This window comes from Crocuta crocuta, unplaced genomic scaffold (genome assembly GCF_008692635.1).
Source record: "Crocuta crocuta isolate KB4526 unplaced genomic scaffold, BGI_CrCroc_1.0 scaffold25, whole genome shotgun sequence".
NCBI lineage: Eukaryota > Metazoa > Chordata > Mammalia > Carnivora > Hyaenidae > Crocuta > Crocuta crocuta.
The window spans coordinates 6,699,318-6,726,809 of record NW_027532015.1 but is presented as its reverse complement, the minus strand read 5'-3'; the positions used below and the strand labels follow the sequence as shown (position 1 = coordinate 6,726,809).

General features: G+C 38.1%; 1 protein-coding gene and 1 pseudogene across 1 annotated transcript in view; both read right to left on the bottom strand.

The window, feature by feature from the left end:
* EPM2A (EPM2A glucan phosphatase, laforin) overlaps nt 1–27,492 on the bottom strand; it is a 114,642-nt gene that overhangs the window by 73,117 nt on the left and 14,033 nt on the right. The gene's annotated exons all lie outside the window — the stretch shown is intronic.
* Nucleotides 12,099–27,492, bottom strand: part of LOC144241577 (ADP/ATP translocase 3-like) — a 44,936-nt pseudogene continuing 29,542 nt past the window's right edge.

Here is a 27,492-nt window from a genome sequence, read left to right as displayed (position 1 = left end):
CATCTTCAAAACACAAATTACCACAACTCACTGAATATGAAATAGATAATTTGTATATTCCTATAACTCTTCAGGATATTGGATGTATCATTTTAAACCCTCCCAAAAAGAAGTTTCAAAGCCCAAATGGTTTCAATGGATAACTCTACCAAATGTTTAAAGAAGAATCAATACTGATTCTATGCAATCTCTTCAACATAGGCATGAAAAGAAAGAAAGAAAGAAAGAAAGAAAGAAAGAAAGAAAGAAAGAAAGAAAGAAAGGAAGGGAGGAAGGGAGGAAGGGAGGAAGGGAGGAAGGGAGGAAGGGAGGAAGGGAGGAAGGGAGGAAGGAAGGAAGGTAGGTTGTCCTTATTTGCAGATGACATAACTGTCTAGAAGAAAATCCCAAGGAAACAATCATACTAATTAAAAAAAAAAAACTCCTAGAATAAGAGAGTTTACCAAGGTCACAAGATATAATTATGCAAAATAAATTTTATTCCTATATACTAGCAATTAATATTTGGCAATTAAAACTGAATACAATACCATGCACTTAGGTATAAATCTAAGAAAAACATGTACACAAGTTATAAGCTTAAAACCACAAAATGTTAGAAAAGAAATCAAAGCATATCTAATAAATGGAGAGGCATACTATGTTCATGGATTGGGTGGCTCAACTTCCATATCTTATACTAAAATTAATTCAAAATGGATCAATGGACTTAAATGTAAACTTTCAGAAAAAATTAGAGGGGAAATACAGTATTTAGGGCTGGACAGAGTTCTAAGACTCCAGACTAAACACAATCCAGAAACGAAAAATTTATAAATTTGATTTCATCAAAATTATAAATTTTTGTTCTGCAAAAGACCTTGTTGAGAGAAAAACAAGACAAGTTCAGATTAGAATAAAATACTTGCAAACCATATATCCAACAAATGACTCATATATAGAATATTAAAGAACTCCCAAAACTCAACAATACGTAAATCAACAATCCAATTAGAATATGGGGAAAAGACAAGAAGGGGCAGTTCACCAAAGAAGATATACAGATGGCAAAGTACTTGAAAAGATGCCAACATCACTAGCCTTAAGGAAAATGCAAATTAAAAACACAGTGATATATCGCTACACACCTTAAGAATTTTTTTATTTTTATAAAAGAAAAATAGGACAATGCCTTCTGTATACAAAGCTGAGAGAAACTGGGTAACTCATACACTGCTAATGGGAATGTAAAATGGTACAAACACTCTGGGAAAATGTTTGGCAATTTCTTTTAAAAACTAAGCTTGCAAGAACAATACTACCCACCTGTACCCCTGGCATTTATCTCAGAGAAACTAAACTTTTATTCACACAAAAACCTGTAGAAGAATTTTTACAGTAGTTTTATTCATTATAGTCAAAAGCGGGAAACAACCCAAATGTCCTTTAGTGTGTGAATGTTTTAACAAATTTTGACACATCTATACCATGATTTAGCCACAAAAAGGAATGATCTATTGATATGTGCAACAACCTGGGTGAATTTCCAAGGAACTATCCTAAGTGGGAAAAAAATGTCAACCTCAAAAAGTTAGACATACTCTAGTATTCCATGTATTTAAAATTCCTGAAATGAAAACATTTATAGAGATAAAGAACAGATCACTGGTTGCCAAGAGTTGGAGGGTTGAAAGCTTGGGTTGGGGGAGGGGAGTGGGCATGGCTATAAAAGAGTAACATGAAGATCCTTATGGTAATGAAAATATTACCACTGAGGGAAACAATAAAATTTACACGGGATCCTTTCTATTATTTCTAATGATCACAGGGTGCCTGGGTGGCTCAGTCAGTTAAGCATCTGACTTTGGCTCAGGTCATAATCTCAGTTCATGGGTTCAAGCCCTGTGTCAGGCAGGCTCTGTGCTGACAGCCAACTCAGAGCCTGGAGCCTGTTTCAGATTCTGTGTCTCCCCCTCTCTTTGACCCTCCCCTGCTCATGCTGTTTCTCTCTCTCTCTCTCTCTCTCAGAAATAAATTTTAAAAAAACATTAAAATATTTCTAACCATCGCATGTGAATATACAACTACCTCAAAATAAAAGTGAATTATATTTTCAGATTGGAGCTGGTCATTGCCAGTTATTCATTAGCATTAATTTAAAATAAATAAACATACATAAAGCTCTCTAAGGTAGGATAAACTAATCTGTATTGGCAGAAAAGGGGGAAAGGATTAATTTAATTAACAATAAACACCTATTTCCTTAGAGCAAATTTGGCCATCATGTTATTTGTTCATCAAGGCAAATTTGGTAAGTCAAAATAAAGTCAATAAATGTGAAGGAGTAAAAGGCCTGCTTCCTGACACTCCAGTAAAAAACAGAGAAGAAACCTCAGAATTTAAAAACAGAACTAACACATTACTTCAAGTAGTTCACCCAGTTTGAAAGTTCAGGTTAAAATTAGTTTATTTTTTACAAAGTCAAAAGTTTTGAAGTTATATTAGTTAGCAAAATCTATTGGATAGTGTAGTGTGCTTAAAATTAAAATTCTAATTGTTATGCATAGGTTATTTTATTTGAATCTACCCTCTCTGGAACTTGACTACTTTGAAATTTTCATTTCTAGCACATGAATATAAATTCTGAACTTAAGACATCAATCTCTAATTTTAGCTAGTAATTCACTCAAACCAAACCTCTCTCATGCCCCATCTGTTACTACCTCAGAAGCTATTGGTGCATAAAGTTGTACAAACATGGTCTAATCATTACCAAGTCTTCAGCATTTTGATATTCTGTTCTAATCGCAAAAGCAAAACAAAATAAAGCACACAAAAAGAATCTTTTTGTTCAGTGAATTGCCTCTTTAAAAGAGTGGATCCTGTTCCAGTTGAGTGCTTTGATAAATTGCAATATGCAATGGTAGAAAATAGTTGAGTTTGGGGCTGGGGGTGGGAAACAGATGAACTGTCTCATAGACTAGAGGACTCAGATGCAATTAAGGAAGGAGAGAATGGGGGGGGGGGCGGAATGTAAAGATTAAGAAGGACAGGTAAAATGGAGAAAAAGGAAAGAGAGGAGATAATTCAGCTGGTAAGCTACATAAGGTAAAGTGGATAATCAAAACAAGCTGGTCATGAGAACACCAAAGAGCTGTTAAAGGTAAGCATTTTAATATGTAATTTGAAGTTGTCTGCTCTCCTGTAATATTCCTCTCTTCTTCTCTTCCTCAACCCTCAAAATTACCTACTACATTCACAAACACATTTCTTGTGTAGACAGAAAGAAGACAGCCCACTAATAAAATGTATTTAACAGCTGGATTCCTTGCCTACATTGAGTGGATGTAAAACAGGGCAACATGAGCAGGGCCACAAGAAGGTGCATCTGCTAAGGAGAGCAGAAGCAGCAAAGCAAACTCAAGAATGATCTTGAGAATGTAAACCTTCGCTGTTTATACAGGCATCTTAGAGAGGTTCCAACCTCCCAAACTCACAGGAACAGGGACTGATTACATATATATAATAGAATCTATAGAATCTATATATGGGGGTGGCTGGGTAGCTCAGTCAGTTGAGTGCCCAACTCTTGATTTCAGCTCAGGTCATGATCCCAGGGTTCTGGGATAGAGCCCCATGTTGGGCTCCATGCTGAGCATAGAGCCTACTTAAGATTCTCTCCCTCCACCAAAAATGAAATACATACATACATACATACATAACAGAACCTCCACACACACATCAGAATAAAGTATTAAGAGATAAAACAATGAGATCTAATAAGAAAATGATACATAATACAATACTTACATAGAACATTCTTATTTACAAGATTCTTGTCTTAGTTCTTTAAAGAAATGCACAAATCTTAAGTGAAAATATAAGTAGACAATACTTCATACTGATGGGAAAAAATAATATTATTTGGCTAATGAAAACTAGGAAATCAATGACTACCTGAGGGGATATGAAGAAAACTCCCTACTAACTCAGGCACATGGAAAAAAATCTCATTCCTGTAGAACAATATTGCATTAAAATAATAGGAGGCTTATACAGTTAAGAGTGCCATACCTAGAGTTTAATCTGAAATCACTTCTAAGAAAAATCCAGTAAAAAGCCATCTAACAAATTCAGGAAAGAGCTCTGAGAGTTTTGATGAAAAATAATAATAGCTACAAACACAAATAAGTAGCCCACTTAGCCATGATAAAAAAACAGGAATTAGACTGAGAGATATGAAAATGTTATTGGTTAAGGAGGCTTGAATGTGGAGAACCAAGAAAGAAAATATCAAATATGACAGGATGATTATGGTAATGAGTCAAACATCTGGCTCAGGTATGTATGTATGTATGTATCTGTGTGTGTGTATGTGTGTGCACACATGTGCATGTGTGTACTTGTGTGTATGTGTGACTGTCTTTCAAAGTAGAAAACTGATGATTAATGGCAATTGCTATTTTTATGGAAAATAGTAAGCTGAAATGTGGGATGCATTAACATCATCCTTTCTGTATATCTGGACATACAAACCTGTCTAATTCTTTTAGTCAAAAATGAGCCACTCACCCTAAGACAATTACTTGATGGAACTACGAGTCAGCAGGCTCATCCCCACCTTTGTACACAATAGGTCTGGTCTCACTAACGACCAGACTTAAAACCATTCAAATATGCTTCAAATCTTATGAGATCATCAACAAAAGCCCTTGCAACGGTTGTTTAGTAGGCAGGCATTGTGTGTTCATTCTTTCAAAGATGAGCTTGAAGTGTGCAGAAAAGGGGAGCAGCAGGAGTGATTAATAAAGCTTAGCCTTGGGTCCACTCTCTGCCATGCCTCCAGAGAGGATCGTTTAGGGAAAACTCCCAGAGAAGTCTTACCAGTTCCAGCTAAGAATTAAAAAAAATAAAATAAAAAGTTAACACCTGCCAAACCATACAAAGCAGAAAACATTAGAAGGAAAAACTTCCATGATTACAGAAAAATATGGATGAAATTGAGGATTACATCAATCTAGGTTGAAAAAATATGACAGAAAATCAAGAACTTACAGAAAAAAAATTCAATAGTTCTTTTCTTAAAATATTTACTAATAACTTAATAGCTCATTGTTATTTATGTTCCACCCAAATTTATATGTTGAAGCTCTAAAATCCTAATGTGGACTTTATCTAGACATAGGGCCTTTAAGGAGATAATTAAGATTAAATGAGATCATAAGAGTGAGGTCCTAAACCAACAGGACTCATGTCTTTACAAAAAGGGGAAGACACACCGGAGATCTGTCTCCATACACACATAGAGGAAAGCCAGTGTGAGGATACAGTGAGAAGACAGCCATCTGAAGCCAGAAAAGGAGCTCTCACCAAAAACCAAATTTGATGGCTCTCTGATCTGGGAATTTCAGCTTCCAGAACTGTGAGAAAATAAATCTGTCATTTAAGCCACCGATCAATAATATTTTGCGCTAGCAGCACAAGCAGACTAATGCACTCATACACAAGAAATATCCTTGAGTTTAATATATATTCAAGTATGTCTGAGAGCTTATGTATCCAACCCTGTGGTAAACTGAGGTGGAAAAATGCAATTTAAAACATGATTCCCAATGAACGGACCCTTGTTAATTATATGAAGGTTACACAAAGCAATTAGTGAATGAAACAAAGCTACCTTAAGTTATGAAAATAACTGTAAAACCATATGGTAAAATACTAACACATAAACGGGATATTCAAGAATGGCAAATAGGCTTCCTTTCCGATGCCATTTTCAATGTATGGTGACTGAAATGTTATGTTGAGATATATTTTAAGGAGCAACTGGCCCACTGGGAAAGAAAACTATGATAGATTTATGATGTGTACATGGATGTGGAAAACTGTAAAGTGGAGATGGCTGTATCAGTGTGAGCCGGAATTACCAAGAAAGGATTTGCAATGGAGGGATGGGTCTCAAGTTGTGACTGACCACGGGTTATGCTTTGGATGCATAACAGAGAGCAGAGAGCAATGTAGGAATGAGTATGATTCAAAGCAGGAAATAGATAATAGAAACAAATCTGTTTATTCCAGTGGGTAGAGAGACAACACAATACTGACTAATAGAGGTTCATACTACTAACCAAATTCTAAAGCAAGCACGATAAAACAACTGACTTGAAAAAGCAGAGAACAGGACTACCACTTCTCTAGCCATTATTTAAGAACTCAGATTCTTTTTTAATGTGGAAGACTTACACTAATCAGGGATTCATGATGACACACACATCTCAAATGGAAAGCATCTCAAGGATTGAAGCTTCTCTTGAAAAGCATCCCAAACAATGGCATAACCAGGCAATTATACTTCCATTTAAATTTAAATATAATAACAGAGCTCTCCTTCTTATAAAATTTTTAGGGAAAATCTGAAACTAAGATTGTTATTAATAGGCTTGACTCAAAGTAGCAAGACTGAATTATTAATAATTCATTCAATGTGATGATAGTCTAGAGCAAAGCCAAAAGATTTGACCATCTGATTTGAAGTGATCAAATCTTTTGGTAGCTAATTATGCTATGACTGAAGGGATTAAACAAGCAGATCAGCATATTAAAATGCTCCATCTCTGCATAATTGGATATATTTGCCGGATACTGCATTTACTTTCTGTGTCACATGCAGAGATGCTTATTCATGTGTTTAATAAATTTTTGCTTAATTGCTCTAATAATTTTTAATGTTGATTTTCCCACTGTCATTTAAACAATTTTTATGGCAGTGTCTAGACTTTTGCTGTTTGTAAATTGGCAGGTCAATTTTTCTCTCCAAAGCACTCCCAGAATTGACTAGAAATATTATCGTGTTCCATCATCTGAACACAAACCCAAATCACACTCTAAAAATAGAGAAAGCATTTATATTAGTATTATACTCACTATATAGAAGAAAATGCTTCCAACCAGATTTTGCCCCTTTGTTTTTCATACTTTCACCCCCACTACAAAAGCTCCCAGGTCACCTTTGTGTACTTTAGGACAAATAATGTTGAAGCAGAAGGTGATAACCTTCCCTAGAAGGCCTATCTCAAGAGTGTGAACATTTAGATGCAAAGAACACAAAATAATCATATTCATCCCAGGAACTCTGAAGAACATTGAGGATTATTTTACATTTAACCTCCTCCTAACTGAGCAGACATGCATTTTAGCTGTTCTGTAGTAAGTAAATGTTTTGGCATAAAAATCTCGCTTCAATTAAGATTTTCTAGTGTCAAGCAAGTGGTTTTATAAAACCTTCCCTAATCTAGCTCTGAAGTGAAAACCATCTCTAGTGGCCTTGTGCTTTGCTTTCCTCCACAGCAAAAGCATTTTTTGAACTACCGAGTTGATGCAAACACCATATAGGCACTACTCTAGTTACTGGAAAGAAACTAGAAATGTACAGCTAATTGAAATAGAGAATAGAGGGGCGCCTGGGTGGCTCAGTCGGTTAAGCATCCGACTTCGGCTCAGGTCATGATCTCACAGTTCGTGAATTTGAGCCCCACGTCGGGCTCTGTGCTGACAGCTAGCTCAGAGCCTGGAGTCTGCTTCAGATTCTGTGTTTCCCTCTCTCTCTGACCTTCCCCTGCTCACGCTGTCTCTCTCTCTCTCAGAAATAAGTAAAACATTAAAAAAATTTTTTTTAAAGAAATAGAGAATAGAGTGGTCAAATATAATTTTTAAAGACTAAATTGTTTCTGAAATTGATAAGCCACATTGTTTTAAATGTGGTATTAATGAGATATTATAGGCTGTACAAAATAAAAAAGAGGGCCAATCAGAGGCATTATCTTAGAAGTTACCATAGCCATAAATGTAGACTACATCTGTATAAGAAATCGTTAAAAAAGCATTTTGCTTGTCTCAGGACTTTGTCTGATTGCAAGCAACAGAAAATCTGACCAATAGTGACTTCAACACTACAGGTCTATCTCTCTCATAATAAGAGGTATAAAGCCAGGCAGCCCAGAACTGATGTAGTACCAAGTCCTTTTTAAATGTCTGCTTTGCAATCCTTCACACATTGACCTTGTGGTCATACCTGCCACCTCATTTTCAAAGGGTGACCTCTAGGCATCATGTCTGGATAGACACTCTACTTCCTAGCCATAAGAAGGGGGTGGGGCCTAGGTTCCTTTTCACAGGAAAAGTAAAAGCTCTCTTGGGAGCCACACCTAAAAAACTTCTTACATCTCATTAGCCAGAACGTGGTGACACAGCCATCCTTAGACCAATTGCTAGCCCCGAAGGGATAAGAATACCACTCGGATTAAAGCACTAATGATTCATCCCACTACTATCAAAACAAATCAGACAAGGAAAGGGGGGAGGGGAGGCGGGTGGCGGGACAAATACTAATTAGACCACTGATAGTGCATGTGATGGGCTTGAGCATGTCATCTTCTTCCAGCAAACCATTTTGGAGGAGGAACCACATTTGTTCGGGTATCATGTGTCTCTACTTGATTTTATTCAACGGTACCCAATGCATTATATTTGAATGGTAAAGTATTTTTAAATAAATCAGGAGTAAAACTGAAAGCATTTTAATGCACTTTACAAACTTGAAAACTGCCCAAAAGACGGGGGGTGGGGGTGGGGGAGCCGGCTGTTTGTCCAGTTCTTGACATGTCTGGTTTGCAGAACCTCTTTGCTGTAACACAAAATCTCCTCCTCTGCTTCTATCCATACGCCTTTCCCATCTCTCGTCTTCCAATTTCCTTGTGGGCTGCCCTGCCGTCATCTCTTATAAGCTTCCCTTTCCCCTAACAAGGCCTGTCCTCACCAAATATACCCTTCTTCAATATTCAGTCTCCAGGGCACTACAATTTGACATCCGCCCTCAACACTCCACTAAAAAAAACTTGAAGTCATCTCCTGTCAGATTCATTTTTCATCTTTCTTTACCTGCCTATAGCATTCACAGAGTGACCACTCTTTGTTTAATGTCTCCCCCGTTGGCTCCGTAATCCTCCTCTTCTGGGAGGCGGTGTATTAGAACAGTTAAATGCATGGGCTCCTGATCCAGACTGGGACTCCATTCCAAGTTATATGAAATTACTGTCTGTAAACAGGCATGAGAAATTCATTTAAGCAATCTATGCCTTCCCGGTCTCATTTGTGGACAAGGAATCCTGGTACTGTCTCCTTCACAGGGCTGTTGTGAGAGCATTCCATTAGATAATCCACTCAAAGGATTTAACATAGGACCTACCACAGTTGGTGTTCAGTAAGAATTCATAATTACTATTCCTCTCATATCTCTTCCAGTCCTTCTGGTCAGTTTGCAAACTGTACACTGATGTACACATGTACCCCTAAAATGAGCTCAAGTTGTTTTAACAACAGCTTTGTCCAGACCTATATGTCTCATGACAAAACTACAATAACAGTAACTCCACATGGGCCCATGTGCTCCAAAGATAAGACCACTGATTTTTCCAAGAATCCACCTAGTTTATAAATGCCGACCAATTTCTGCCCAAACCATGCCAGTTTCTCCTAAAATCAAAACTAACTGAAACACCGAAATCTTTTCACTTTGAATTGTTCTCAAGGCAAACTTCCCTTAGTGCTCGATTTTTAAAAATAGTTTATTAGCACAACTATAAGAATTGACTTTTATTTTCTTCCTGTTGGTTTATTCCTACTATAGGGACTTCATATTTTGAATACTGCTTCTCTCAAACAAAATAGTTACTAATCTCTGCCAGTTTATCTCTTATCAGGAAATCTGATAAGCATACTTCTTAAATTACTGACAAAAAGATTTAGCAGGAAAGGATCTAGAATAAAGTGACTTGTAAAAAGCCACTTGCACTCACCCTCATGTTCTACTGGTTCATCAGTCAGTTGTTCAACTAGCATGAATCCACCTAACTTATCTATTAGGCAGCCAGTCACTTTCCAATCTGCAGACAAAACAACTGGGAAATTTTTCTAAAATTCTTTACTGAAACTAAGATGCACCGTTCCTCCATTTCTCCCCTTGTACAAATGAGGATTATTATTTGATGAGGTAAGACTTCTAAAGCAATTTCAAAACTACTCAAATATATGTAATGATGGTGAAATATCAAGGTTTTTTTTCCGTTTTGTGGATCATAAATCCTTTTGAGAATCAGTAAAAAGCTAAGGATAATCTTCCTCAATTTTTAAAAAATTTTTTCATGTTTATTTATTTTTGAGAGAGAGAGAGAGAGTATGAGCAGGGGAGAGGCAGAGAGAGAAGCACAGAATCAGAAGCAGGTTCCAAGCTCTGGGCTGTCAGCACAGATCCTGACACAGGGCTCAAACTCATGAGCTGTGAGATCTAACCTGAGCCAAAGTCAGATACCTAACTGACTGAGCCACACAGGTGCCCCTCAAAAAATGTTTTTAAATGCTCATGCACACAGCGCATACAGCTTATCATTATGTATAGTGGAAAAAAGAATTGTGCTTTATAATTATGACTATCAGAGAAAGAGATTAAATTTTCATTAACATATCAATTCAACTTTAGACATAAATTTTTTTAACTTATTCTTATTTTCCTCCCTGAAAACAGCAAAGATCTATTTGGCACAAAATTTCAATTAACTATCAAGTATCACCATTTAAAACTGAAGATTTCTCTATATACATCAAGTTTTATAAACAGCTTTTCAACAGCATGATTTTTCCAAAGCATCTAGCTGCTTCCTCTTGTGCAGAATGTAGTCTTTGCAGCCATTTAAAAATCACTTTGATGGTGTCCTTACAAGTGAAAGCTAGTATTCTACCATATTGCTAAAGAATTTTTATTTTTTCCATGCCACAGAACAAGACTACTCTAGCAGGCCTAGCCTGCCACTTACATTGAAGCCTCAATATTAACAGGAGTCAGCAAGGAATCACTTACCAAGCTTTATAAGGGTACTTGTCTTATTTAACTCATCTTGCAAAATTAATTCTGACACAAAGTTAACTGATATGGAACCATGATAAAATGTTTCTCAAACACGTCATAGACATCAAAAGAATCAGCACAACAACTTTATGATCTTATGACACACAGGATAAAATAAGCATCCGTGATAATATCAGTCAAAAATGTCCACATTTTTTTTTTTTACTTGTTAAATAAAGCATTCACAAAAAAGCCAGTGGCAAGATTTTTGCAGGTGATTTTCAACTGGTTTTAATTACCTACATCAAAGTAATTTGCTTACAAATGAGCAAAATTAAGCTACCTAACACTTCTTCCCAAATGAAGCAGAAGTTCTGGACAAATTCCTCTCTTAGGGTGACTGTCCTCACATTTACATCATTAAATCTTTTAAATAAATGGTAACTGTTTCTCAGAATTTTTTTGGAGACAGGGAATGCACAGGAGGAAAAAGTGGAAAGATAAGATTGGGAAAGAATGAGATTGTGATTAAATTTTTTTTGAGACTATATACAAACTATAGAATTAGAGTACAAGTGAAATACTGCCACCCAGTGGAATTATAACATAAATAAAATCTTCAAATTTGAAAAAGATTCCAAAAATTTCCCATCAATTTTAGTTGGAATGATAAAGCTTAGTGATTTTCAAGGTACTTTAAAATATACTATTTATCAAAAATAAAAATCCAGTGACACGGACAGCAATTGTGTTAGCACATCTTTTCCTGAGTCTGAGGTTCCAGTCGGTTAAGTGACTTGACAGCGCCCTATGTTCACTGGACCCCAAGGCTGTGGCTCCCAGTTCAAGGCTGCTTACACCATGTAGGGCCCCTAAAGACCCTCTGACTACTCTTGTCCAAACAAGAGTTTTGTTTTCCTCTGTGTCCTATTTATTTATGGTTTTGCAACCATGAAACATAATTGCAAATATTCAGCTGCGCAAAAGAGAATAGTGCTTAAATACAAATGGAGACATGATTCTTCTTAAAATAAATACTTAAACACAGCTAAGGCCTGCAAGCACCTGCACTCCAAGGCCGGTGTGGCGGAGCTGCCTGCCTGTGGACTCAGGAGGATGTTCTAATTCCCCTCCCCACGTCCACTTCCAACAGTCATACATGGACCCTGGTGCCAATGGCCGATCACAGTGAAGCCCTTTTAGAACCTTCCCCAGTCCTCTACACACAATGTTTCCAGGACAAGGGCACTGGAATTCCTTGAACATCAGTGGTCCCTAACAGAAGTATTCTACATGATGGCCTTGGTCCCCGTGTCTGGTGGAGGCACGCCACAATGCCTTTCTTCAGCTCGTTGTACAGAACGAGCACGAAGCCCGCCCCCCATGTCCCTCAGGACGTTGGACCATGTGTTCTTGAAGAAGGCTTTGCCCCCTTTGTCTTTGAAGATTTCCGCCAGCAGTCGAAGGTCCCCCTGTACATGGTGCCAGCTCCTTTGTGCCCCGACGGCATCATCATCTGCGGCTGCAGGGTGTCCAAGGAGTAGGAGATCCCACCCCCCGCGGCTGCTAGGGTCTGGGGGCTCTTCCAGCTCACCACGATGGGGGTGTTCCTGGGGCTCAGGAACATGCCTTTGGCCATGACGTACATGCCCAAGCAGGCCGCAGGGTAGACAATGGTGGTGCCCTGCACCGAGACACCAAAGCCGCGGTCCAGGCCCCGAATGGCGTCAGACTCAGTCATCTTTACTAGACAGTCTCGCCAGGCCTTTGAACTCCCGCTCAGTCCAGACTTCCCCACATCGGATGCCACTCGGATTCTGGCAAAATCCAGGGCGGGGGAGACGAAGCAGAGAAGGTGGCTCCGGGTGCCCCACCTGATGCCAGATCACGGGCAAAATGACTCCAGAACTGCGTGTGCTTGTCCACGCTCCACCCTCCCACCCCCCGCCCCCGGAAGATCTGCTTGTACTTATCCTTGAAGGCCAGATTGAGGGCTTGCGTGGGGAAGAAGCGGATGACGTTGGCCACGTGACCCCTCCAGAAGGACAGCATGCCCTGCTTGGGGATGTGCACGATGTAGTCCACGATGCCCTTATACAGCTGGTGGCGGCAATCTGCTTGCACTTGCAGCAGCAGCTAAACCAGCTGATCAGGGTCACAGTCGTTTTGGAGATAGTGGCAGTAATGCCTCTGGCCAGAAAGTATTTCAGAGAAAAGAAAACTGAGACCCGGTGATTGTCAAAGCTTCTCAAACATCTCCAAGGGGTCTTGGGTACATAGCTTGAAATAGTACCCTATACCGTCATGAAAATTCTTGGAAGACTTGTATTTTTCTTTAAAAATTCCTGTGATATCTGTGTTCTATTCTATATCATATACATGTCTCCTTCGATTTGAAATAATGGGTTTTTTCCCCTCAACTGTAGAAAAAGTGTTGCTTTAAGACAACGGTGTATTTCCGTCCTGTGCTACAAGTTTACTAGTCCAGGACCACACTGAAGAAGAGAAGACAGTACTAGTATACCAGTTTGAGTTACCTGGAAAGTACCTTGCTCAAATTCATTCATTCATCAAGTATTTAATGAACACCCACCAAATGATAGGCTTCATTTTAGATCATAGGGCATGCTACGATAACAAATACCTAAGTTATCAGGTCACAGAGAAGAGCAAAAGTTTACTTCTTGCCCATGCTAGAGTTCACTGTGGATTGGCTAAGTAAGGGCTATTCTTCACATCTTCATCATCTCCATGCTGGGATCATCTGAAAGAGCAGTCACTATTTGGAACATCAATAGTAATCTCTTGGCAGAGAGAAAAAAGTGCAGCAAAGCAATAGGAAGTGACACACATCATTTCCTCTTAAATTACATTAACCAAAGCAAGCCATATGACAAAGATATTCTTCTTTACAGGGCAAAGAAGAATAATTCACCCAGAGGGAGAGGATGTGAATACTGGCAAACAATTAACAGTATGCCTCACCCTACCTTTTCCAAATATACTGAGGAAAGGTGGTTCTGGGTAACACAGAGGAAAGAGGTCAGATCTCTCGGTATTCCAGATGGGAATTCAAGCAGTTTTACTTAAAAGAAAAGGTTATCATAGAAAGCTAGAGGACTTGGAATATGTACGTGTCAGACACATGAGACTACATGAGTATGTATTAAATAAGTACAAAAGTATTTAGAATGTTTATAACTCTGATTTATGGTTCCAAGTCCCAGTACCGACATAGTACTTTATCAGTACAAAGCCAGGAAATCTGCCTGTTTCCAGTGAAGGATACCACACCTGATCAGAAGCAATATGGCAGAGTTGTTCAATGTACATATAAATAAAACTATAGCCATGGAGGTGGGGGTGTTAGAGCCAAATGAACACAAATTAGATCTAGGATCAACACGTTAGGGTTGTAGAACTTAAATATATGTAAAACCCACACCCAGTTGAGTGGGGCAGCAGAGCCAGCATAAACACTAATCATATACAGTAAAACCTTGGTTTGTGAGCATAATTCTGTTCCAGAAACATGTTTGTAATCCAAAGCACTTGTATATCAAAGCAAATTTCTCCATAAGAAATGATGGAAACTCAGATGATTAGTTCCACAATTCAAAAATATTCATATAAAAATGATTACAATAGGGGTACCAGGGTGGCTCAGTCGGCTGATCATCCAATTTCAGCTCCCGTCATGATATCATAGTTTGTGAGTCCAAGCCCCACAGCGGGCTTGCTGCTGTCAGCCTGTCAGCACCAAGTCTGCTTTGGATCTTCTGTCCCACTCTGTCTATGCCCCTCCCCCACTCATGCTCTCTTTCTCAAAAAAATAAGAAAAACACTTAAAAATGACAATACTGTAATATAATACAAAATATAAAGAAAAATAAACAAATTAACCTGCACTTAACTTTGAAAACCTTCGTGGCTGGTGTGAGGGGAACAAGAGAGAGGTGGGTGCTTGTGTAGGACCACTTTCACTATCACTAACAGAATCACTGCTATCTATTGGCTCAATGGAATATTTTTCTTTTCGTGCAACTTTAACAAGGAACCTATCCAATGACACTTGCTTTTGTCTCCTTTTGAGGATTTTGCGAAAATGTGACATTGCATTGTCATTAAACAGATACATTGCTCGCACTGCTACAGCCTTGTTCAGGTGGTGCTTTTCTACAAAATTTTGCACTATTTCCCACATTTTACACATCTCCCTAACTTCAGTGGAAGTTAGGGATTTCTCTGCCTTTTTCTCTTCCTCTTCTGCAGACAAGATGGAGATGTAGATTTTTTATAAAATCTTGCAATTTCAGCCACTCGCGTACCTCATTAGTATTTCTCAATGATTTCCTTAACTTCCACTGTTATCATCTCCTTCTTCTAACTGCCTTTCTTTCCAACCTTTTTCTGCATGAGGGCCATTGTATACGCTTTCATGGATGTTGACTACAGTACAATATTAATAAACTCTTGTCATATACTGTTTTTTTTTAATTTTTTTATTTATTTCTAGGAGAGAGAGAGAAGCGTGAACAGGGGAGGGTCAGAGAGAGAGGGAGTCATAGACTGAAACAGGCTCCAGGCTCTGAGCTGGCAGTCAGCACAGAGCCCAACGCGGGGCCCGAACCCACGAGCCGCGCGATCATGACCTAAGCGAAAGTCGGACACTTAACCGACTAAGCCACCAGGTGCCCCTGTCATATACTGTATTTAATGTAACTGGCAATAAGGCAGCAGAGGAAAGAGTCTATATCTGCAGGCAGCCTGAGCTAGAAGGAAGCAAAGCATTCTTAAGCTTACTGGGAGAGAAAAGCAAAGGATTGTCCATAGGTGCTTTGAAGTGACAGAAAATACTTACTAGTGCTGGTTGTGGGCACTTCCAACATTCTGAAAAATCACTGCTTTCTGCCAAACACTGCAGCCTGAGACCAAACATCTGACTGAGCTGGGAGATGATCACCCACAATCCCACAGAGAGAGAGAGAGAGAGACTCAGGTGTGATCGTGTGACATTCTGCATCACATACTAGTCATATTGTAAGACATTGCTCATTTATCAAGTTAAAATTTATTAGAAATGTTTGCTCATCTTGTGGAATAGTCGCACGACAAATTACTCGCAATCCATGGTTTTACTGTATATGACTAAACTATATGAGTTCACTAAACTGTGTGCTACTCTTTTCATAGCTCAATAAGATCTCCAGCTGGAAGAGTGCATATTATTCCTTCCCATTGCTAATGCTGGAAGGTTGAGCCTCTGACCAGAAGCTCTAATGAAAGCCTTCATACTGAATCCAACCAACACGGATGGCCTCGGCAGCTGCCAGAGAAAAAGAAAGCAACTTGTCCTACAATGCAACCAATGGACCCTATGGAGATTAAAATGTTAATCCCTTGTATCCCTAATCCAAGGAAATAAGCATATGCATGTGTGAATGTTGTACATTAATCAGAAGGTTTGGTTGAGATAGATTCAATAATTTCACATCATATAATCATATGTTGTATTTTAGAACTGTATAATAAATATAAATTATTTGCGGAAGCTGCCTCTGATTGGCTTTCATATTATTCCACCAAAACCAATGGAATAATGTAGCATGGTTCATTGCAGATCTAAGACTGCCACAACTGTGACAGAAATCCAAGAAGAGGGAGAGCACTATCAAAGAGCTGCATGAAATGTTGGGGGCTGGGACTTCAATTGTTTTCATGAAGTGGCAGAAATGCAGACGAAAATAGATAACTGACAGACTGTGAGGAGCCTCAAAGGTCAGAGTAAGAAGCTTGGATTCATTTTATAGGAAATAAGAAATCATCAAAGCATTTTTTAATCATACATGTGACATCCAATTTGTAATTTTAGGAAGATGATTTTGGTAGCAGCGTGGAGGAAGGATTGAATAGAGAAGGGACACAAAGGAATCAGATCATGTAAAAGGCCACTGAAATGCCAAGACACCAAATCATAACAGAAGCAGTAGGATGAAAATAAAGAGGTGGCTATGGGTAGGGTGGGGGTTGAACTGAAATATTTCAGCTTGCAGAATCTCTTACACTGGTCTCCCAAACCAGCTGGCTTTCAAAAGTACCTTAGGAAATTGTAAAATTCTTATTCTCTGGCCAATCTCAGAACTATTAAATCACAATCTCTTAAGAATGTAGACTAGGAAATGCCTGTCATACCCCAGGGATTCCTGATGCAATCAGCCCAGCCTAAGAAGTTACGCTTGCACAAACTTACTTAAGTGACTGAGCTAACGTCTTTAAATCAGGAACACATACAAAAAAGGCTTCACGCTCTCTCAGTAGTTGAAGTTTGGATATATTGAGTTTACTGTACTTATAGGACATCCAGATGAAAAAGTCTTTTAGATAATAAAATATATCAGTCCAGAAGAAAGATTAGAGCTAGGGTTATATAATCAGAGGACTGGAGACAGTCCTTCAAAGAATGTAGCTGAAGATAAGAAGTGATCTGAGNGAGGAAAGGGAGAGAGACAAACCATGAGAGACTCTTGAATGCTGAGAACAAACTGAGGACTCATGGGTGTAGGGGGGGGAGGGGGGAGATGAACATGGAGGAGGGCACTTGTGGGGATAAGCACTGGATGTTATATGGAAACCAACTTGACAATAAACTATTAAAAAAAAAAAAAAAAGGAAGTGCTCTGAGGAAAGAAACTCAAAGAGTCAGAGTACTTGTACCTAATGGTAATGCACAGAAAGATGAACTCAGTAATGTTAGGTTTGGCCAAGGAAGGATAACTGTACCTAACAGATAACTCCATTAAATCACCATAAAAACATATTGCTTTACTTGTTTACAACAAAGTACTATACAAGATCAGTTAATGCTTTTCAAAATAAAGTCTTCAGCACTCAGCCCAAGTAAGGTGTGTCAGCTGCCTATCCTCATGCCCTACTGCCCATCCAAGTATTATCTGTATAGTCACCTGAGATGGATTTTTAAAAAACATGGACTCTTACAACTCAACAACTGAAAGGGTTAAGTTTAATAACCCAATTAAAGATGGACAGAGATGTAAATAGATAGGTCTCCAAGAAGATACACACAGATGTGTATCTTCTGACTGCCATATGGCCAATGAGGATGCGAAAAGATGTTCAACAACATCTATCAGTCATTAGAAAAATGCAAATCAAGACCACAATGAGATACCACTTCACACCCCCTAGGATGGTTAAAATAAAAAATGTGGAGGATGTGGAAAATTGAAACTCTTATACATTGTTCGTGTATATAAAATGATACAGTCACTCTGGAAAACAGTTTGGCAACTCCTCAAAAGGTAAGCTATGGAGTCACCATATGACTCAGCAAGTCCATTTCTGGATAAATACCCAAAAGGAGTGAAAACATGTGTCTATACAAAAGTTCATAACAGTATTATTCAAAAAGTGAAAACGACCCATATATTCATCAACTGATGAATGAATAAATGGAATGTGGTATATCCATACAATGAAGTATTATTCATCAATGAACATATGAATGAAGAATGTCTAATCAGTTACAAACAGCCACATATTGTATGGTTCCGTTCATATGAAATATTCAGAATAGGCAAGTGAATAGAGACAGGAAACACATTACTACATTTGCCAGAGGACAGAGGAGGAAGAAATGGGGACTAATTTGTGGTGAAAATGTTGGAGAATTAATGCTGATTACACAATGTTGTGAATATACCTAAAACCACTAAATTCTATGCTTTAAAGGAGTGAATTGTATGATATGTGACTTAGATCTCAATAAGACTCTTTTGAAAGAAATGAATTTCCAGATTCCACCTTTGGAGATTCCATAAATCTGCAATTGACCCAAGAATCTGTACGTTTAAAAAGTGCACCAGGTTGGGGCACCTGGGTGGCTCAGGTCATGATTATGGTTAGTGGGTTTGAGCCCTGCATTGGGCTCACTGCTGTCAGCACAAAGCCTACTTCAGATCCTCTGTGCCCCTGTCTGTCCTACCCTGTTCACGCTCTCTCAAAAATAATAAATAAATAAAAACATTTTTAAAAGCTCACTAGGTCAATGGAAAAAATCAACAAAACTAAAAGACAACCAACAGAATGGGAGAAGATATTTGCAAATATCTGATTTTAGCATCCAAAATCTATAAAGAACTTATCAAACTCAACACCCAAAAAACGAACAACCCAGTTAAGAAATGGACAGAAGATATGAAAGACACTTTTCCAAAGAAGATATTCAGATGGCTAACAGACACATGAAAAGATGCTCAACATTACTCATTATCAGGGAAATATAAATCAAAACCACAGTGCGATACCACCTCACACTTGTCAGAATGGTTAAAATTAACAACACAAAAAACAATAGGTGTTGGCAAGGATGCAGAAAAAGGGGAACCCTCTTGCACTGTTGGTGGGAATGCAAACTGGTACAGCCACTCTGGAAAACAGTATGGAGGTTCCTCAAAAATACTAAAAATAGGGGTGCTTGAGTGGCTCAGTTGGTTAAGCATCTAACTTCGTCTCAGGTCATGATCTTATGGTTCATGGTTCGAGCCCTGTGTCGGGCCCTATGCTGACAGCGCAAAGCATGGAACCTGCTTCAGGTTCTGTGTGTCTCTCACTCTCTGGTCCTCCCCTGCTCATGCTCTGTCTCTCTCTTTCTCCCAAAAAGAAATAAATGTTAAAAAAAAAAAAAAGCTAAAACTAAATATAGAACAATGCTATGATCCAGCAATTGCACTATTAGGTATTTACCCAAAGGTTACAAAAATACAGATTTGAAGGGGTACATGCAGCCCAATGTTTATAGCAGCATTATCAATAGTAGCCATACTATAAAGAGAGTACAGATGTCCATCAACTGATGAATGGATAAAGATGTTGTGTGTGTGTGTGTAATGGAAATTACTCAGCCATTAAAAGGAATGAAATCCTGCCATTTACATTAACATGGATGGAGCTAGAATGTATTATGCTAAGCAAAATAAGTCAGTCAGAGAAAGAGAAATATCATATGATTTCTCTCATATGTGGAATTTGTTTTTTAAGATTTATTTTTGAGAGAGAGAGAATGCAAGTAGGGAAGGGGTAAAGAGAGAGGGGGATAGAGGATCTGAATGGACTCTGTGCTGACAGCAGAGAGGCCAATGCAGGGCTCAAACTCGGGAACCATGAGATCATGACCTGAGTCGAAGTCAGACACTTAACTGACTGAGCCACCCAGGTACCCCTCATATGTAGAATTTAAAAGACAAAACAGATGAACATATGGGAAGGAGGGGGAAGAAGAGAGGGAAACAAACCACAAGAGACTCTCAATGATAGAAAACAAACTGAGGGTTGACAGAGGGAAGTGGGTGAGGGATGGGCTAGATGGGTGATAGGTATAAAAAAGGCACCTGTTGTGATGAGCACTGGGTGTTGCATATAAATGAGGAATCACTGAATTCTACTTCGGAAATCAATATTGCACTGTACGTGAACTAATGCAACAGGTGTTCCTAATGCTCCATCAGGGTAGGGAATCGCTGATGCATCTGGAAAATTCACTACAGAGTTCCCTGAGTTACACTTGCAGAAAAAGAAAAGATGCCAACAGCAGGGGCTCAAAATGAACAAAGCAGAGAAAAAGGCTGTCCCTGCCTCAGCCCTCCAGGCCTCGGGAAAGAAGGCCCTACTCACCACCCCCCAGAGGATGCACCCCTCCCTCACCAGCTGTGCCCCCACAGCTCTCCCCTGTCAGCCCAGCCACCCGTCACAGGCCTCCCAGGGAGTCCTACCACAAACGGCCTGAACACTTGAGTGTCTTTGAACCCCCAGACTTTGGCTTTTCCCTTGTCACTCTGATAAAANTCACAGACTGAAACAGGCTCCAGGCTCTGAGCTGGCAGTCAGCACAGAGCCCGACGCAGGGCTCGAACCCACGAACCGCGAGATCATGACCTAAGCGAAAGTCGGACGCCTAACTGACTAAGCCACCCAGGCGCCCCACATCTGGCAGATTTCTAAAAATAATTTTGTTGCTTTTGTTTTCACAAGTACAGAAAAAAAAGTGAGGGAAGATCCTATCTTTTCTTTAAGTGCCAAGTTTAAAATACTATCCCCTCTATAAAGACTTCCCTAACCCCTCTCCCATTGCTGAGCTCTTACTGGGATGAACTTCTGCCACCTTCACTGCATATAGATTTTCAGATTTCTGTCACAGTCCTTCCTTGATTATAAACCTTTGTCTTCTCGGCTAGAATATAAATCTCTTAAATTCAAGAGCTGTGAAATTCTCACTGTTGATTCCCAGCACCTATCACAATTCCAGGTAGATAACTGAGCTTCAAAATTATGTGCAGTTGAATATGTGAATCAAACACCTATTCCGGTTTGTTAGGATTTTTTTCTAATTGAGGAAGGGAGAGTTATAGACATCCTTTCTCAATGGCTAATACCAAAATAAGGTTTTAAACAATACTAAAATGTGAGGTTTAGTGAAATTAATACATTTTTATTTTCATGGCATTTTTTTCACCTTCGTAATAGCAGACTACCTAAAAGAGTTCCCTGTTTTAAAGTCTGATTTGGATTATGTCTGTCTACAGTCCTCACACCTAATTAGATTGATTCACTAATGAATTCTAAGTGCATCTCTCTGAAAAATAATAAAACCTCTTCAACTATAATCAAAAGACATCATCAAGTGGAAACTGCAGATGTGAATTTCCAAACAGATTAAGTAAAGACTGAAGCTTTGGCAAAAATGTATACACAGCTCGGGGGATAAAGTGCTTTTCTAATAAAATTTTTAAAGGATACTCCCTCATTGCAAATAAATGTGAAACAATAAATATAAATAAGCCAATGATAAAATCCTGTCAATATTTTTAATACAAAATAATTATTACTTCCATTTACAAAGAATGTTCATATGTATTAGCTCAATGCTTCCTCATAATTATTCTGAACTAGTAAGTGTTAAAGCAATACTTTAAATCAATGTGTTTCCATATTCAACAGTCAGAATCTGTACATCCTCAGAATTTAAAAGACGATATTGAGATTAGTTCTGAATCTAAGATCATGGAAATAACAATGCAACCTCAAATGCAATCTTCTGTGGACAGGAGTCCAAAATTCCTCCAGCTTTGGAATTGTTCTGGGTAACTGCAATCATGCTCATCAAATAGATAGATCTTTAGTGATTTCGATCAAAGATGAAGGTAATAAATTGGTACTTTATAGCAAAAGACATGAATCTAAACGTTTTCCTAAAGGCACAAACAGTTCCTAAAATCTACAATATAACATCCAGAAATTTTGGCAATCATAGGTGAAATGTTGATAAAAATTTTCTTTGCTCATGGACATAATGTAGAACCTTTTACAACTAAACTGAGAAGAAAATGATTTCATAGTAACCATTTCTCTAATTCTCTATGGTTTAATTAGCTAAAATTCAGGATAAAGCTCAACGCTATGTTAATGTGACATTATGATTTAACATTTAATAACATGAAGGTCATAGGATTGGAAATGTTAAGCTGCTCGCTCAGTGTCTACTGGCTGTAAGAGTACCTGTGCTTGCTGGACACGGCCCAGGATCCCACCATCAGGGCAGAAAACCGAAAACTGTCCAGATAACAGTATTCAGGGTGAGGATGATCTTGGAGCAATAAGACACTTTAAGGACCCTTCCTGTACAGAAGCCCTGGCACCAAATCCACAGGCAGAACACAGACCATCCCACACACCCAGGAGCCGTCCAGCCAGGGATGCCTGACCTGCCTGCGGACCCCGTCTCTTTCGCAGAAAGTTGAAATCTCCTCGGACTTTTCTCATCTCATTAAGTACAAATGAAAATCTTTTCCACATTCACTGTCACATCCCAAAGACTCATGAGCATTATCTTTATATAAAGAAACACAGTGAAATATAAAATCTCCACTATACGCATTTTATTTCCCCAAATTAAATAACAAAGTGTTATGCTTACTTAAATTCTTTAAATTATTTTATTTATTATTTTTTATTTTGAGAGAGAGAGCGCGCACAAGCTAGAGAAGAGCAGAGAGAGGGAGGGAGAAAGAATGCCAGTGCAGAGCACAACACAAGACTCGAACTTACAAACCATGAGATCATGACCTAAGCCAAAATCGAGGCACTTTACCAACTGAGCCACCCAAGTGCTCCTACACTTGTTTAAACTAATGTTTTATCCAACTGATTATTTTGTTTCTTTAGGAGCAGCAAAGAAAATTTTTAAGATTGTAGTTGACATATCACATTTTTAAAAAAAGTTCATGACTTTTCTCCCTCTGTACTGTGTGAGTATGTGACAATACTTAAGTTTCCCTAAAATTAGAACCTCATTCTGCTTCTAGGGGACATGAACAAATCATCCAAATGCAGCAAGCATTTTCATTTCAGCTCCCATTAACTCTCTGACAAATGATAGAGGATCAGGTACTGGGGGAGATGGAATAAGAAACTGCCAAAATTATCTACTCCTAAATTATTTTCCTCTTGTCTGGTACAACTGGTTTTTATCCAAGAAGCAAGAAAATGCTTTTCATTTTGGTGTGAAGATCCTTCTTGATGGTGTTAAAATTTTGGGACGTTTAGGCTAATACACATGAAAGAATGCTCTGAAGAAAAAGGAGTTGGGGAGGGACCGAAAGAATGTCAAGAGAAGGATCATCTGGAGGAAGTAGAGTCTCAGCTCACCTCCCCATTCTTTTTCATTCTCTGTCAATTTCCTTTTCACCTATAATACAGAGATATCCCCGATCTCACATAGCCAGCATGAACTCTTTCTTATCTGTGAAGTCCCAGAGTTAAGAGTTTGTGGGTAGGATATTAAAATTCATTCACCACATTTCCATGCTCTGCCTAGTGCTGAATCATGACACCTGCCTAAAGAAGGTGTTTCCCACAAGTTAGCACTGTGTGAGCTTAGATTATCCACTAAACCTCTCTGTGCCCCACTTTCTCCATCATAAAATGAAATCATCATACAATAATTTCAGGTGACCAAGAAACAGTAAAATTTCATCATCATAATTTTTAGATGGAATTTCCCACTCAACAGTAATAAACTATTACCAAAATAAATCTTTCTTGACCATGTCATATGTCACTCTTCAAATTCTTCTTTATCCTTTTCATCATGTCTCATTACACTATTCTCATGTAGCGCTCTACCAGTCCCCTCTGTTTGTATTGCCTTTTTAATGATTGCTTGGATGGTTTCTTTGAGTGTAGTAAGAGAAGCTATGTTCTTGAAAGGCTCTCAACTCATAATGGACGAAACAAAGGACCAAGGTCATATTTAGGAGACCATTCTTCTACTCAAAGTTTATCAAATTAAAATTGAGTGCACTGTATCCACAAAAATTCAGCTGCAATGTGGATAATATCCTTTATGCCGTACATGTCCATTTATCCTCCACCCAAACCCAGTCTTCACCAAGGTACAGCATAGCTGGAGTAGAAGCAGAAGTATGAACGGGTAAGGCAAGTAATTACTGGGAGGATGCAGCACAGTCTAGAATATAATCCAGTGTATGGATTAGTCCAATATTACACAAAACTGTTGCTTCTATGAACATAAACTTTAAGGTCAATAAATTTTATATTGAAAATGGAAAGACGGGTAATTCAGCTGCTGTAAATCACTATCGTAAAGTGATAGCTACTACTTCGTTCTAGGCACCTCATAAACTAGTCCTTATAACAATCCTTGTACAGTTTTAATCATCCCTTTTTAGAAAGGAAGGAAAATTCATGGGATTAAGTAATTTATATAAGGTTATAGAAGTCAGAATCTTGTGGCAGATTCTGATGTCTGACAGGATGTTATCTTATTCCAAACACTTGTTATTCACACTGTGCTATGGTACCCCTTCATATTACCTTCTAAATACATGTCTTTTATCTAGAATATAGAAAACAGTGATGTAGGCATAGCGCAAGTTTTTCCATCTAGAGTCAACTGATAATCTTCTTTAATAATTTAGAATGTTAAGAATAATTTGATGAATTAAATATTAGAAAAAATTTACTATATGTTGTGGGCTGAGTTGTGTCCCCAAAAATTCATATGTTGAGATCCTACCCTTCAGTTCTTCTGAATGTTATCTAATTTGGAAACAGTATCTTTACAGTGGTAGTCAACTTTAAAATGAAGTCATTGGGGTAGGTACTCATGCAATATAACTGGTGTCCTCATAAAGACAGAAAAATTGGTCAAGAGACACATAGAGAGAACATCATGTATGGACACAGGGAAAAGATGACCATTTACAAACCAAGGAGAAAGGCCTAGAACTGATTTTTCCCTCAGCGAACTCAGAATAAACCAATCCTGGTGAAACTCTGATTTGGGACTTCTAGCCTCCAGAACTATGAGAAAATAAATCTGTTGTATAAGCCATCCAGTCTGTGTTAATTTGTTATGGCGGCCCTAGAAAACATAGACATTATCTTAAAAGATAAAGTTATGCATATTGATTTGCTTCATCTTCTTAAATTATAGTAGATTATTTAAAAATTAGAAATTTTCATGTCAATTCTACTTTAACATAATCATTGTGGTGGCACAAAATGCAATATGAAAAAAAGATAAATTAAATTTTGAAAAAATAAAAGAGTAAAAATAGTGATAATATGAATGTTGAACTTATGGCTATTAACATCTAAAACTATAAGCCCAGACAGAGTGTTATTCAGTGGGAACAAAATTTAATGCCAGGTTCTAAGTAAAGAATTAAGGATCTTCAAAATTAAAGATACTTCCAAGGAAAACAACCTAATTTTAACAAGAAAGATACAGACTAGACTCTTTGTGCATGTGTGTGTGTGTGTGTGTGTGTGTGTGTGTGTGTGAATCAGTGTACATATAAATACACACACACATAAGTATATTCGAAATAAACAAAAAAAATCAAGAATTATTTTGCAGGGCACTTGGGTGGCTTAGCTGGTTAAGCGTCCGACTCTTGATGTTAACCCAGATCATAATCTCATGGTTTGGGAGTTTGAGCCCCAAGTCAGGCTCTGCACTAGCTCTTTCTCTCCCTTTCTCAAAAACAAATAAATAAACATTTTTTTAAAAAGAATTATTTTGCAAATTTTTTAAAAATAGGCTAGAAAAATATCTACCTGCAAACTTTCAAAAATCAGTCCAAGACTTCTTCTCTTTACTATAAAAGTAACAACTAAAACAGTGGCACAATATATGAAACAACTGCTTTCAAATGCTGAACAAAAGGCAGCACAGGAATATAATCTCTGAGAGAAGAGAAAGAAACAAGGTGAACAATATGAATGCCATGGATTTCTGCTTGTAGACAATTTCTGAACCATGACACAAGGATAGGATTCCAAATAGAACTTAAGGGTCTCTGTAATTGAGGGAACAGAAATACAAATTTGGGGGGAACAGGGTGAGTAGAATCTGTTGGGCCAAATTCCAAAATGAGAAAGCAATGAAGAGAGAGAGTTCAATAAATCTGCACAAAGGTGTCTTAGATTCTTTGGCTTCATGCCAATCTGTGGATATGTAAGATGAAATCTGACAGAGCTATACAAAGGACAAACAGCAAGCCATACAAAAACCAAATAGAATAAATAAGTGAATATTGTATGCCAAAGACTTGGTAGAGCTAACACAGAATTGAGAAATATTTGCATTTCCATCAGAGTGAGGAGATCTTATTTAATACATGGGACATCCAAAAGAGAACATAGAAGGGCCATTGTTTAATAGTGAGGCTAAAATAGCCCTACACTAAAAGCTTCTATACACCTGCCCTTATAAACCTTCAAGAGGGGCGCCTGGGTGGCTCAGTCGGTTAAGCGTCAGACTTCAGCTCAGGTCATGATCTCACGGTTCGTGGGTCTGAGCCCTGCATCAGGCTCTGTGCTGACAGCTCGGAGCCTGGAGACTGCTTCAGATTCTGTGTCTCCCTCTCTGTCTGACCCTCCCCTGCTCACACTGTCTCTCTCTCTCAGAGATAAATAAAACATTAAAATTTTTTAAAAAAAATAAACCTTCAAGAAAAACTTGAAAAATAACAAACGAATTCACAAGTAACTTAACTGCCAGAAAAGAATTCCAAACTCTAAAACAATATAAAACCACAATGTCCAGTATCCAAACAAAAATCAATAGATATGAAGGTCAGTTTTCTTCTATGCATTGGGAAGGAACAACTGAAATTTAAAATTGAAAAGTTTTTAAATCCACCTTTTAAAATAGCAGCCCTCCCAAAAACAATGTATAAATCTAACAAAGCATGTACAGGATCTGCATGTGGATAACTACAAAGTAGTAATGAAAGAAACCAAAGAAGACCTAGTTAAATGGAGATGTATTCCAGGTTTATAGATTAAAAGACTCAATATTGTTAAGATGTCAATTTTTCTCAACTTGATATACAGATTCAATGCAATCCCAATCAAATCACAGCAAGCTATTTTGTAATATGAACAAACTGATTCTAAAATGTAAATGAAAAGGCAAAACACCAAAAAGACTAAACACAATACTAACAAAGATGGAAGACTCACACTATTAATATTTCAAGATTGTCCTAAAGCTACAGTAATCAACAAAG